At 39.1% G+C, this 14,102-nt stretch overlaps 1 protein-coding gene and 1 pseudogene across 7 annotated transcripts in view; both read right to left on the bottom strand.

Moving 5' to 3' along the window:
- The window catches only part of FLRT2 (fibronectin leucine rich transmembrane protein 2), a 133,233-nt gene that overhangs the window by 15,236 nt on the left and 103,895 nt on the right, over window positions 1-14,102 (bottom strand). Inside the window, exon 2 of one of the 7 annotated variants that reach the window (XM_042476508.1) lies at window positions 6,151-6,224. The exons of the other annotated variants lie outside the window; for them this stretch is intronic. The gene's annotated coding sequence lies outside the window, so the exon portion shown is untranslated. The remainder of the gene's footprint in view (window positions 1-6,150; window positions 6,225-14,102) is intronic. 7 annotated transcript variants of the gene reach the window in all.
- LOC121920070 lies at window positions 13,561-13,713 on the bottom strand (annotated as a pseudogene).

Genomic DNA, 14,102 nt, shown 5'->3' with positions numbered 1-14,102 from the left:
TTCTGGGTCCGCCCCTCCAAGAAAGACTGGAACCAGTGCATAACAGTGTCCTCAAGTCCCATCCCAGAAAGGTGGCTCAGGAGGATACCATGGTTGATGTTATCAAAAGCCATTGAGAGATCTAACAGGACCAACAGGGATACACTCCCCCTGTCCAGTTCCCTGCGAAGGTAATCCACCAAGGCGACCAAAGCTGTCTCTGTGCCATAGCCAGGTCTGAAGCCAGGTTGAAATGGATCTAGATAATCTGTTTCATTCAGAAATCCTTAGAGCTGGGAGGCTACCACTCACTCCAGAACTTTGCCCAAGAATGTAATGTTAGAGACTCCAGGGAGGGCTTTTTCAGTAACGGCTTCACTACAACTTTCTTTAGGCAGGATGGAAATTTGCCTTGCTGCAGTGAAGCATTCACCATTCCCTTTACCCACTCAGCCAGTCCCCTTCTAGCTGATTTCAGAAGCCAGGAAGGGCAAGGATCCAGTATGCACATGGTGGATAGAGATGGTCACAATGAGCACCTGCATTTCAAAATGTGCCACTAAAATCACTGTAAAACATGAAGTTTGTAGTTATATTAGAAACACCAATCTGGATTGGCAAGGATAATTTGAGAGAGAGAGGGAGGGGAGAGAGAGAAGGTAGGTGCACATTAAAACTAAAAGAAGAAAAATAAATTGGGGTGGGGGAAATCCTGAGGATTTTTGCATGCTGCTGTTTATGTTTGGATTATGCTGGTCATGAGTTTAGCATGCAAAGCCTTGGTTTGGATATCATACTAAATAAAAGATTAAATATCTTATCACAGGGCACAGATACTGGTGAATTGTCATAATGCCATCAAGTTTTATCTTTTAAAGTTTAGGACAAGTAATAAATTACTAGAGTGTCTATGTGAGCAAAGGTGGGAGGAACACATTGTCTCTTTTGCCTGACATTTCTGTTCACTATGGCAACAATGTATTTGCCACACTGCTCTTGGATGGAAGTTAATATTATTTTCTTTCTTTTTTTTATTCATTTATATCCCGCCTTCCTCCCAACAATGAGATTTAAAGTAGCAAGGTGCTTATCTCTCCCATACACAGATGTGCACATCTAGACAAGTGTATTTGTACTATCACATCGTCTTTCTTTTCCAGTTTTTTTTCTTTAAAACTCTTGTTCTTAGACTGTGGCTTCTTTAATGTTAGTTGTGTATAAGATTCTTTTGCATCTACTGTGTCCACAACTATTGGTTTCTCACTGTCCTGCCATCTCATCATCTCACGTACATATGCTGACAGAATGAAGCATTTAGTTTAATCCAATTCTAATTTCCCCCTATTTAGAACAATACACAGTTCTTTTTTTCTGTTAAGAGAGGAGTTGCCACTTTTATATGCTTGCATTACATTTCCTGAGGCACACAGAAGGGTGAAGCTGTGACCATGTTTCTTTCCATAAGTATTGAGGACTAATGTACAACCTGGGGGAACTCTTTCATAAGAAGTCAGAACCCTCCCTACATAACCATTAAAAAGTCCAAATATTTGTATTACCAGATGGTTTTGAAAGTGTAAATTACAATTCTGTTCTTTGTATCTTTCCCGCCTCAATCAGAAGTCATAGAACTTTATCGCACTCATTTTTCGGAGCGTTAAGGGCACTGGAAGAGGACGCTCATGTGTGCGCGCGACAGACCAGAAACAGATTTTACCACACGTCAAAGTGTCCCCCAAAACGCCCTGTTCCATTCCATTCCACCTAGCTGTCCTCCTTCAGTGCTGAGGTGCATGAAATGTTCTGTTTGAAAGTCTTCTGACCAAGCAAAATGGCGCCCGTCAGCACTGAAGGAGGACGGCTAGGCGCAACAGAACAGAATGGGGCCTTTTGAGGGACACTTTGACGTGCGGTAAAATCCATTTCTGGCCTGTTGCGCGCACACAAGAGTGTCCTCTTCCAGTACCGTTAACGCTCTGAAAAACAAGTGCGATAAAGTTCATAGAATCATGCTTCTAGTATGAAAGAATGCCAACGGTTTAAAACTGTACTCTGTTGTGTGCATTTCTGTATTTATAATCAAATATATTGAAACAACTTCAAGTATTTGCCCTCTTTCTCTAACATGGGGAAACAGCAAGGAAAAGGGAGTAGTTTTACAGTGAGCATTTGAGAACTATGTTCATATGTTCAGTAAACAATGGGAATCCTCCCTTTGGACCTTTGCATGTTTATCTCATTTTTGAACAGAATCTACATTGGGAGAAAAGCTGCAAACTCACAGGCTCTCCCCACACTTTCTCTACTTTGTGAAATTTCAGAGTATGACAAGATGGTAAAGATTAATTTGCTCTAACCAGTACTTTTAATTAAAGCTGTGGAGAGTGAAAATAGGCCACATGCTGCATGAGAAAACTGAACAGAACTGTACAACAACAACAAAAAGGGGGGGAGGCTCCATAATTAATTTCCCTTACTTATTCTGTCTTAATCCTCATGACAACAACTTGTACACATGGGAAATAATATTCTCCCCAAGCTCAGCCACTTATCTGGATGATAATAGAGAGTATTTCTGGAATAAAATTCAATTACTTCTTTTATACTGATGCACTGGTATAAAATATGGTGCACTGAAGTACAAGTTGGGTCTCCCTTATCCAGAATTCTGGATATTATTCCAAAATTTGGAAATAGTCCTAAAGCCAAAACTTTTTTTCATGGTTGCCACCTACACTTTCTAATGGTTCAGTATACACAAACTTTGTTTCATGCACAAAATTATTTAAAATATATTCTATAACATTACTTTCAGGCTAGTGTATAAGGTGTATATGAAATATAAATGAATGTTGTGTTGAGACTTGGGTCCCATTGCCAAAGTATTTCAGTGTGTGTGTGTGTGTGTGTGTATACACACACACACACACACGAAAATACAGGTATTCCAAAATCCAAAACAAACAAACAAACAACAAACCCAGCAACCCCAAAATCCAAAACATCTCTGGTCCAAAGCATTTTGGAAAAGGGAGCCTCAACTTGCAGACTCTTTCCTATTGTTTTATACTCACAGAATTAATTTTTTCCTCTCAACTTGACAAGCTAACTAGAATCCACCTCTTAGACTAGGTGGGTATGAAATCAAAGTTGATGTCTTTGTCCAGATACAATGGTCACTCAGTAGCTTTTTCCAAGCCACTACTGTAGGAATGAAGGTTGATATTTCTTAGTCATGTACTCAACAAGTTATGTTTAACTGTCATCTTTCATTTCTGGATTACATTTGTTTCTGTTATTAAAAGCCTCACTTGTTTTGTTATTAATTCATAAAAGTCATATCAGATTCATTATTCATGGTTGAATTCATTTATCTATTCCATTCATAGTCCTTCCTTTTACTCATTTTAATGAACTGTTCCTCCCGGTCAACGTTGTTTTATTTTTCTAGGAAACATCAGATATTCCCTTGTTCTTTTGTATTCAGTGTGTGTGTAGTGTGTGTGTGTGTGTGTGTGTGTGTGTGTGTGTGTGTGGATTAATCAACACCATCACTTTTTTGGAAGGCCCTCCCTGGCAGCCACCATTTTTTTTCCATTAAAATACCTTGAAGTCACAGTGTTCATTGAAATACATTGAAGTCACAGGGCATTCTATGAAAACAAGTTAGAAGATATGAAGAAATAGGCCAATCTGCCACCAGAGGAGATAGAACAACCAAAAACAAAAGGGTAGGGTTATTTAGAAAGAAACTAGGCAGTATGTTATACATAGGCCCATTCCGCACAGGCACCCTATACGTGCTGAGCACATACTAGGGTTAGAAAGGGGCATCCTTTCCGGACGCCCCTAACCCTAGTACGCACTCAGCGTGTACAAAATGGAGGTGCCCATTCTACATGGGCGCTGCCATTTTGACATCGCAGATGCCTAGCATTTGCATGTTGCGTGGCGCTAATGACGCTCCAAGTGTGCCATTGGTGCCTTGCGGCGTCATTAGTGCGCTGCAAGAAGAAGCTGCATTTTGCAGCTTCTTTTTGCTGCGCGGAGGAGCTGCGCGGTTTGGCCGCTAGGGCTCCTCCATGCAGCAAATGAAGGCGCTTTTCAGACCTCTCTTTTGGGTGGTCTGTAAAGTGCCATATTTAGGTTTTATATATTTATACAGAAGGCATTCAGATATCTAGTATTTTGAGCATTTTGCACTAGTGAATTACAGTATATACAGTTTTGAAAAGCTGAAATTGCCTGAAATGGTTGAACTGGAAATTTGATTGATTGATTGATTGATTGATTGGTCTGGGGACAGCTGGAAAGGATTCACTCCAGAAAACGAGCTTTTCATAGTCTTAGGGACATAGATCCTATGTTGTGTCACAAGGAAGAGAAAGTGACCCCGCTCCCTCAAATCACTGACCACACTGGATGTATCCATATTATAAAGTTTTTAAAACTATTTTTATCTGTGAGCCACCGTGAGTCCCTTTCTCGGAGAAAGGCGACACATAAAATAAATAATGGCTGTACAAGTCCTTGAAACAAAGATCAGCTAACATTAGATTTACAGCCTGCCAGTCATTAGAAATCTTTTGCTGAACTCCATATACTTAACAATCTGCCAGTCATTAGTAACTCTCTGCTGGACTTTTGTATAAATTCTTTGTTACTGTTGGTTTGTTCATCATGCTTACAACTACTTTGTTTACCTACATAAATCTTTGTCTTTATGCTGCACATTTGTACATTGTTATAAAATTCATTTATAGTTGTAATATATATGTAATGTGACTTTTGGCGACGTTGTATGTTATTTTTCTATTTGCAATTGTTGATATTTGCTATAAATACATTTATTGTTCATTTCTTTGTTTCATATTTGCTATAAATATCTTATTGGTTGTTGGTATTTGTTATATGTTTGTTTGGTTTATATGACGGTCTTGTATGGGTTTTGGACTAAAGAAGATAAGCCTCCTCCCCTCAATTGACACATGGGATTATGAATATAAACCCACTCCCTACCCATTTTAGCCATGATATTTATTTCTTAACTTTATCCAGTTAGTATGACTTATAATTAGAAGTTTCCAGTCCAGGCTTGTGAAAAGAAAACAGGATGATGGAATGGGTTTTCTTTTTGGTAAGAACCAACCAATCTAACCTGTAGAGATTGTTTGGTTACAGTTGTTCCTTGAGCTAGTTGTTTGGTACTTGTAACTGCACCATAGATCAATTTAAAATGTAATCTCAAAGTATAATATTTAACCAGAAGGTTGCTCATGTTGAACTCATGGATGATCTGTTCCGGATCGCCCCCCCATGGATTTCCAAGTCCACGCATTTCAAGTCTGCAAACTTGGAGGGGCGACTATATTTCAAAGCAAGATTTGAGTATGTGACTAAGAAAAACGATGCATCACATTCTACTGTAACTATCTTTGCATGCCTCCTTATATGTTGGTTCTTCCAGAAGAAAGAAACCCATGAATTCTAGCAGCACGGGCAATAGGAGAAAGCTGAGCCATTTCTTTTCCAAACTTTCCTACTCTCCTGAAAAAAGGGATAAACTAATGAATTCTGTTCTGAACTCTTTGAAAGAACAGGATACATATGGTATAAATAAACTCTCCAATGTTTCATCCAAAACTGTTTCTTTTTTCAATGTTTCTGACCATTCTGGTTGGGGAAATCTGGAAACTGTAGCCCCCCAGAAGTAACTTTTATATGCTCGTATGAATCTCCTGGACTTCCTTCCTTCCATTCATTTTAGTAACTTTCCTTAACTTAAGAGGGACAGGGATAGAATGACACCCTTGAGCCAATTTGCTGGGGAAATAAATTAAGCTGTAATAATTAATAGAGAAATCAAGATGCCACCACTCTTTTTAAAATGTATTTTAAAGGTTGAAGTGGTACTTTATGTATTTTTATGTGTTTCATAATCCTGAAATCCCTTCTTATGAGAACAGAGGGCCCCAAAGAGTGTTTTTTTTAAATGTAAAATTAGTATAGTGATGTCATGGGGGAGGGAAGATCAAGCTCAGTTTATACCAGAAAAATCCTAACCTATTTCTTCCTTTGGGACATAACACATTTTAGAAAATAACCCAGGAAATAATATCCATGCTGAAGTCAAGTAAATCAGGAGTTGTCCCTCTAGGGCTGCAGACTGACCTGTTTGGCACATGTGGCTGATGAGACAGAAGCAGCTTTCACTAACTGTACATGCTGTATGATTCTCTTGATGCCTGCCAGAATGGAACACAAATCCATACAGAAAAATAAGCCAATATCTATCTTAAAGAAACATTATTGCAGGTTGCACTTGCATGGTAACTTGGATGGATGGTTAGCAGGATACCTAGCCAGCTAGATCTTTCAGAAAGCAACACGGCTAAAAAAGCAATGATATTGAGTACTGTGGGTTGCACTTGCGTGGCCAGTTGGATAAATGGATAGCTAGATAGACAGATAGAAAGGCAGAGCAGCACGGCTGAAAAAGAAATGCGACCAATAGCTTTGGAGCAGGCCAGAGTTGTCCCTTGGTCTGTTCAGTTGGAGTCATGCCAACATTTTCAGAGATCAATTTGCTAGATGAAAGCCTGCTTCAGAAACTTCCACCTGCCACAAAATGAACTAACCCATCCTAGAACAACATTCACAACAGCATTACCTTTTGAAACTGGAGCCAAATTGATGTCAAGAGCACCTTCTGAGAGGCCACACCAGTGTTTTTTCTAACTAGCACTAGGGGGAGCTCTCACACAGCTTCAGATGCCTCTTTTCCTCTATCATACCCAGATAGATTTTTGTGCATAGTGTATAGCTATTTTAAAGCTCCCCCCCCCTTCTTCCTAACTTATCCCACAGTATTCAGTAAAATGAACAATTTTACTGTTTTCACTAATGTGGAATTGTGGCCCTCATTAAACTAGGAGTGGGAGAGAAAAATGCCTAATCTATCTATCTATCTATCTATCTATCTATCTATCACTTTTGTTGCTGCAGAACACTCCATATAATGATGACTAGAAATAGTAAGAACACAATTACTGCTAAAAATGGAAAGGCTTGTTTTTTAAACATGCATCAAAGAGAGAAAAGCTTTAAAATTCAGGTCATTGTGGTTTTAGCCACATACAAATAATACAGACCTCTATGCTTTCCCCCCATTTTAATCCAACCACTATTTGCCCACAGGCCATGAAATCCAACTTATACTATGTATGCCATGACATCTAGCTTCAAGGTTCAATCTGAGAAGAGGATCCCAAATGTACAAGAAATGGTACTGTTGAGACACCGCAATTTAAACACACACAAAACACACAATGGTATGTAAGCTACAATGTTCAATAAGCACACTCCACCATTTGTCCTACAGTCATCCAGAGTGTAAATGTCTGTTGACTGAATTAACTCGTTTTTCAAAATCTGTGAGAAATGTGGCATTGGGCACAGACCGCAAAAGCCTCTTATCAAAATGAAGCAAACATTTTTGACTATGTTTGGAAGCAGATGGCGGAGCGGGCCAGCACAGGGTAGTGCATGGTGCACAGGTGAAATTTGCTCTATCTTGCTGAACAAATGTGTTCCAGCATCCTGCTGCACCTTGATGCTTTAAAGAATACTGTCGGCTCAGGTCCATGATGAAATGCTGGCTCACTTGTCAATGAATGGAGCTCTTGTATTCTCTGATATAAACATAGTGAATACTTCTATCCCAGCTAATCTTTTGCCAGATGGTCACCACTCTGACATTTTCACTTCATTGGGTTGAGAGGAACAGATGATCACCTCCAGGACTGATATAAAACTGAGCTCCAACTCTTAAGAGGAGGCTGCTACAGAAGACAGCAATGGGTGTCTCAATTCACCTTCCTTCAAGGCCACATTCATCAAGGTAGCTACTGTTTAAACTTTGCAAAAACAGACACTTTAAAAGAATGTTATATGGTAAGATGCCAATTGTGATACCTCAGTTCCACAAGATGGAAAAGAAATCATGTTGAGTTTTTATATCTCTAAGAAAATATCCATTTTGCCCCTCCCAAGAATGAAAACACATCTTGCCTGGAATTCGAAAGAATTCCAAGATGTGCAATGCATTTTGGCAAAGAAGACTACATAAAATCATGAATATAATGCACATTTTAAAAGCATGAATGAATAAAAATACATTATTTGAAAAGGACACACAAACATGTTTTATTTAATGAGGAAAATGCATAAAATGTACACATTGGGGAAAATGCTTATATAAATATAAGCAAATTTCCATACAGGAATGGCAGGGAGAATGCAATGCAACCAGGTGATCAATTGGGACAGACCAAGAATAGGATTTTGAAAAGAGACAAATTTTCATATCACACTCTGAAAAAGTGTACTGTGTACCCTAATCTTAAATGGGCCTGGTATTATTCCTGAGTTCAAGAGTGACAAGACGTGGACTTTGCTAAAAGTACCAAAAGGAAAACGAAAGGACATTGGAGTTTATCACAACAAAGGAGAAAGGGAGCTTATCCCGTGAATATCCCGGAAAAAAAATTGTGCAATTACAAGTAACAATTTCACACGACAATGTACAAATCCCGCCATTAAAGTGGTCACAAAGAAGCATTAATGCACATCTTTTTACTTTTGGGATTTCAGCGACAATTTACATCCAATATCACGTTATTTGGGCAATTATGTGTGATAATCATTCGCACAATTACTCGCCATTTCTGCTTTATGTGCAAGATGCTTTAAATCAGCTTTAATTTCTCTTTAATGTTGAAATCAGCCCCAGTGTGATAAACTGAGAGAATATAACCATCTTGTCATGAGATCTCCACCACCATATATTCCAAACATTATTCTTGAAAAATTAACACCTTAATTTCTTTACTAGGGACTGATGAGACTACTTTTCAGTTCATTTTTTGATAATAATTTACCAAAACATGCAGAAATCTAAAGTTGACAGATATGCATATCTCCAACAGACGCATGATAATTCAGTTCCTTTTTTATCAGAATTTATGAAAATCCTAACATTCAAATATAAGAGAAAGCAAAACTAATTCCTTTGTCTATCCCCATTATACAGGCACACACACACACACTCAGCAGTTAGCATGAGAATCTCCAACTTTGTAGAGAAAGAGGGGAGGATCCACATTCTGTTACGTCACCTTTGCTGCATGTATGACAATAGTGATATGAAGGGAAGTGAAAGGATAACTATTTATCTTGATCGAGATGGCAGTACTAAAGACATATAATCATGCTCTTTGTCAACAGACATAAGGGTTACACAAGGAAATACAAGATATGATAGCGAAAAGAAGAGGATCTATTTCTTTTTACTCCCATCAAAGCTTTTTGATATGATAAAAACTGGACCTGCTTGCTTGTATTAAGACTAATAAGGACAAATTAATTAAATGATGTTCTGTTTTTAACCCAAATGTACCATTTCACACATGGCACAATGCATTCTGATTTTTTCCCTACAAAGTGGGAGGAAAGAGAACAGCCTGCTGTGTCTTTGCAAGCAAATTGGCTTCTACCTATAAATTATTCTACACTGTTAGCTTTTATCTAGAGAGAGGCAGGCAGCCTGGCAAAATGTCTGGAGATAATTTGAAAAAGCTGCTTTCACTGGCCTAAGTGACTCAACTTTGCATCTACTGAGCCATAATCCTGACACTTGTGTATCATGTTGCATGGCAGTGCATTGCTAATGGGGTGCTGTTGCAACCCATAGCAGCACAAGGGGCAAAAAGATCAGTCACACTTTCACCTCTTTCTTGTCATAGAGCTTTATATGGCAGAATGATAAACGAGACAGCTTCTTGAGGTGTCATAAGGTTTGTGACATGGTGGGTGGTGGGCATCATCAGCTACTAAAAGACTTGATTCCAAATGGACCATCTTTCTCAGTCTTTTCACATTTCAGATTTGATGTGTGCTAATGCACTGCAGTGAGAGTGCTGGGCTTACAGAAGCCAGGATTCAAATCCTGTAAGAGCAGTGAAGTTCACTGAGTAATATAAGCTAGTGACAGCTTCCTAGGTTTGTTTTTGCTGATATATCTTCTCATGAGGTTCTTGAAGGAATAATGGGATACTGACGAATCTACATTGCACAAGTCAGGTCAAAGGGTATTATCATATATTCTCTTTGTATACAGTCTGAACCAACAAAACAAATTATAGTTACCACAGTGGTGCTATAATTTGTGTAGTGGAGAAATGTAAATTAAGCATTCCACACAGATGCATATACACATGGAACTCAGAAACCAAATCTTCACAATCCCTACTTTGGGAGAAAAAAACCACAAAAATCTGGGCCTAACCCACAGACAGAGAACATCACCTCACATGAGATTCAAAGCAGGATGTAAATAAGAACTGTGGTTCTAACAAGATTTATATGACCATCTTTCCTTTACAGTTTCAATCCTCCCACTAGGAATGTAAGTGAGCACTGCCAACATCAACAGAGACACTTCTTTTAGTTGTAATAACCTTGGCTTGAAAAAATAAATAAATAAAATTGAGCATTTTTCTTGCCCCTTTAAGCTTTGGGAATCCTTCTCTAGTGGTTTTAAAGCTCCTGTTTTGGGATTCTTGGCTTCTCAAAAGTGACAGGTATCACACAGAAGACACAGAAAGTGTTTCCACCTAAGCCACATAAAAAGCGCACTAGTTTGTCATCATTCCTTCATGTGAAGCTATTTCATGAGTTTTGAATAATGCTTCATTAAACACCGCGGCTGTGCAGAGTTTATCCTTGACATTATGCCGGAAAGATTATTCCTGGAATATTATATTTGCGTTTTCACTTGTCACTTCTTCAGAGTTCTGCGGGGAGCCCATTATTGACTCTTGAGACATTATTGCCCTAGCTGAAAAATTTTCCTTAGAGAGAGATAAATATTGGCAGGGAGAATTGACAGGAAATTGACAGAAAAATACTGCACCAGGAACTGAAGTAAATAAGAAAATGCAAAACACAAACAAAACCCTATAAATCAGATTGTCAACAGCAAGATTGGCCTGATGCTTCTTCATGCAAAAGACAATATGGCACTACTCCCCACCCACCCCATCCCCCGTTCCGTATACACAGACTGTTGCCATCTCTACCACTAGAAATGGGATAGCATCCTCCACAGCATCTGAAACTAGTGGGCTGCAGGCTAGCTTATGGCCACAAAACAGGCAATGTGACAATGTGGATGGTTGAATCCGCAGACAAAGAATCCATGGATACGGAGGGACAACTGTACTGTTCTCTAACACCACACCACCACTCACTCACTACTCTGCTTGGGACCTCTGTCTGTTGAAATACTGCAGTGAAGCAGGGTTGGCATCATTGTTGATACATGAGGGGAGAGGATGAACAGGAATGCCTATGAAAGTGCATAACCTGGGCTAGTTTCCTTTCTGCCAGATGACTCAGTCATAGGCCTTTGCCAGGGGCACTGTCTTTAACACACCAAGGGAACGCATCTATGAATGATTAACAACAAACCAGCCTGAACACATCCAATCAGCTCTGATTTTGGCTGCAAAGGAGAGACAGGCTTGGTTCATACTTAGCTGGGAAACCACCAGGAAATACCAGGGAACGTCAGGTAGAGTTAGGAATGAGCACTGGCTGAGATGTCAATACAGTCAACCCTGCACATTTGTGGTTTTGAATTTTGCAGGTTTGATTATGCACAGATTTGATTAATATGTTCTCTCCAGGAAACTCAAGGTCCTCCAGTGTGACACTATTGTCACCATCAGCCAGAAGTTGCATTGAGAATCTAGAGATTTCTAGAAAGAACACTTCTTTTGGCATTTGTAGATTCCCAGTGCAATTCTATAGTCAATCTCCAGCAGATGTTAACCACAGAGTTGCGCCAGATGACCTAGAGTTTCCAAGAAAGGTCTTCTCACAGGTTTGTTTTTTAAAGAAAGGTTTTTTATTTGTGGTTTTTTCACTTTCCACTTTTCCTGCACTCCTAATCCCAGCAAATATGGAAGGCTGTACTGAGCTATATGGACTAATGGCTTCACTCAAGAAAAGCAAGCATTCATTTTACTAGGGTATCAGCTCAGGAGAGTGGGAATGTGCAGGGGAGTCAGAAAAACAGGCAAGGGTGGGGACACTAGAAGAACTAGTAGGGTTGGTCCCAGTAAGCAGGCATATAGGACTGGGTGAATGACTATGGGGAGGATGGACAAAATTTGCCCCATAAACTAGACACACACACCCTTTATGAAATTATCCTTCAGTGCACAAACGTCTGACTTTGTAGGGAATCAAACACTGAAAATCATTCACACCTAGAACTCTTATATTCTGCTGCATTCACATTCCCTTTGCAAACATTTTCTGCCCCTTTCCTTTGTATGCCTAAAATATATTCCTAAATTTAAATCATTGAAGTTTTAGATAACCGCAGTGCTAGAAAGAAAATTCTCCTTTGGAGGCTAAAGGAAAATTTCACTGGGGAGTGGGTAATTCTTATTTGGGGTGACAATATCATCATCATCCCCCCAACTACACTCCCTATGTTGAAAATGCAGAAAGAGAAAATCTTTGCAATTTTAATTTTCTTCTTAGTAATTGAATTATTTATCAGTAGCACTCCTACTTCATCTTAGTGGATTTGGGAGAAGAGGACTTAGCTGCCTATAGAGGGGTAAGGGTTTTGAATGGGCATGGCCCTGTTTATCTAAAACAGTTTACAAACTCACAGGCAAACTAACAAAATAAGTTCTATGACAACCACATCTCTTAACAGACTTGCTAGAAATCCTATTTGCCTGGCTCTTTGGAGTAGGAGAAATTGGTTTGGTTTTGACTAGATTTTATCCAATTCACACACTCAAGACTGAACATATGCCTGAATGCAATTTGGAGTGAGAAATCCGTATACTCACAAGCTTGCAATCTGCTCTGAACACCAATCATAGGCATTTATCAAAATGCACATGGAATGTTTTTGCTTGGAACATGTACATAAAAAAATTGTACTTTTTCTTTTGAAAGCATATAAGCACATCCTAATCAATGGGAGAAATATACATACATTTGAAAATGAACACAAAATCCCTACATGCAGGGGAGGGGGGGAAATCTGCAAGGAAATATGTATATATCTTCATGCATGGGGTGGAGGGATCCCTTGTAGTCTGATGCATGAGTCAGGATAAGCTTTGAGGTGGAAATGGAGAAACTCATTAGCAGATCTCATAGTGGGAAATATAATAATAAAATGAAGCTGCTTAGAGACACATATCCCCTTGAGTCAATGCCGAGAGGCCATTTCCAGTCAAGTAACTGCAAGCTAGCCAACTACACACCCTGGCAATTTCCAGGCAGGTGGATCCCAGTAGTAATAATCATGCTTTCCCATTACATGCCACAATAGAATTACAGCTGATATTCTGTGATATTGGAAATATTGCACTTTTCCTGTATGTTCATGCTGCCATGTTCCATCCACAGCAGGATATGATACACCTGTCATGAACTAGACACAGGAAGTTCGGTTCATGGGAGGGCATGTTTGTGGGTTGTTGTTCTTTTAGCACATAAGTGTGTTACCACAAATCATGCAGCCGAGTTTCCCGCATTTGGGGAAATTGCAGGGGTCAGCACACCCGGAGTGCAATGAATGAGCCTCACTATGGGAAAATCACTTTGGGATGTGGGATGATGATGATTTTACATCAGAAGTGTAGACTGGAACTATTTGGGATTGGAAGAAATTATTATTTTTATTATGTATTTATTTTCATAGATTTATATCCCATTTTTTTCAAAAGTGGAGTCAAAGTGGCTTCCAATATATAAAAACGCCCAACAAAGACAGTTAAAATAATATAAAAACATGATTAGTCCAGTTGACAACACGTAAAAATGTTTACAACATAGCATTAGTAAAAAAACTTAAAAGTTTTAAATGTACAGCATACCACATTACCCACCAACAACTCCATACTTAAAATTCAAATAAGAAAGTCTTCTCTTGCTGGTGGAAAGACAGTGGGGAAGGGGGGCAAACCATGAAGGTTACTGTTTTTCCTATCAATGTAAAAGTCACAATTGAAGTCCAGTATCTCCAAGAT

The sequence above is a fragment of the Sceloporus undulatus genome, chromosome 1 (assembly GCF_019175285.1).
Source record: "Sceloporus undulatus isolate JIND9_A2432 ecotype Alabama chromosome 1, SceUnd_v1.1, whole genome shotgun sequence".
Taxonomy (NCBI): Eukaryota; Metazoa; Chordata; class Lepidosauria; order Squamata; family Phrynosomatidae; genus Sceloporus; species Sceloporus undulatus.
This window is presented reverse-complemented; position numbering and strand designations above follow the sequence as displayed.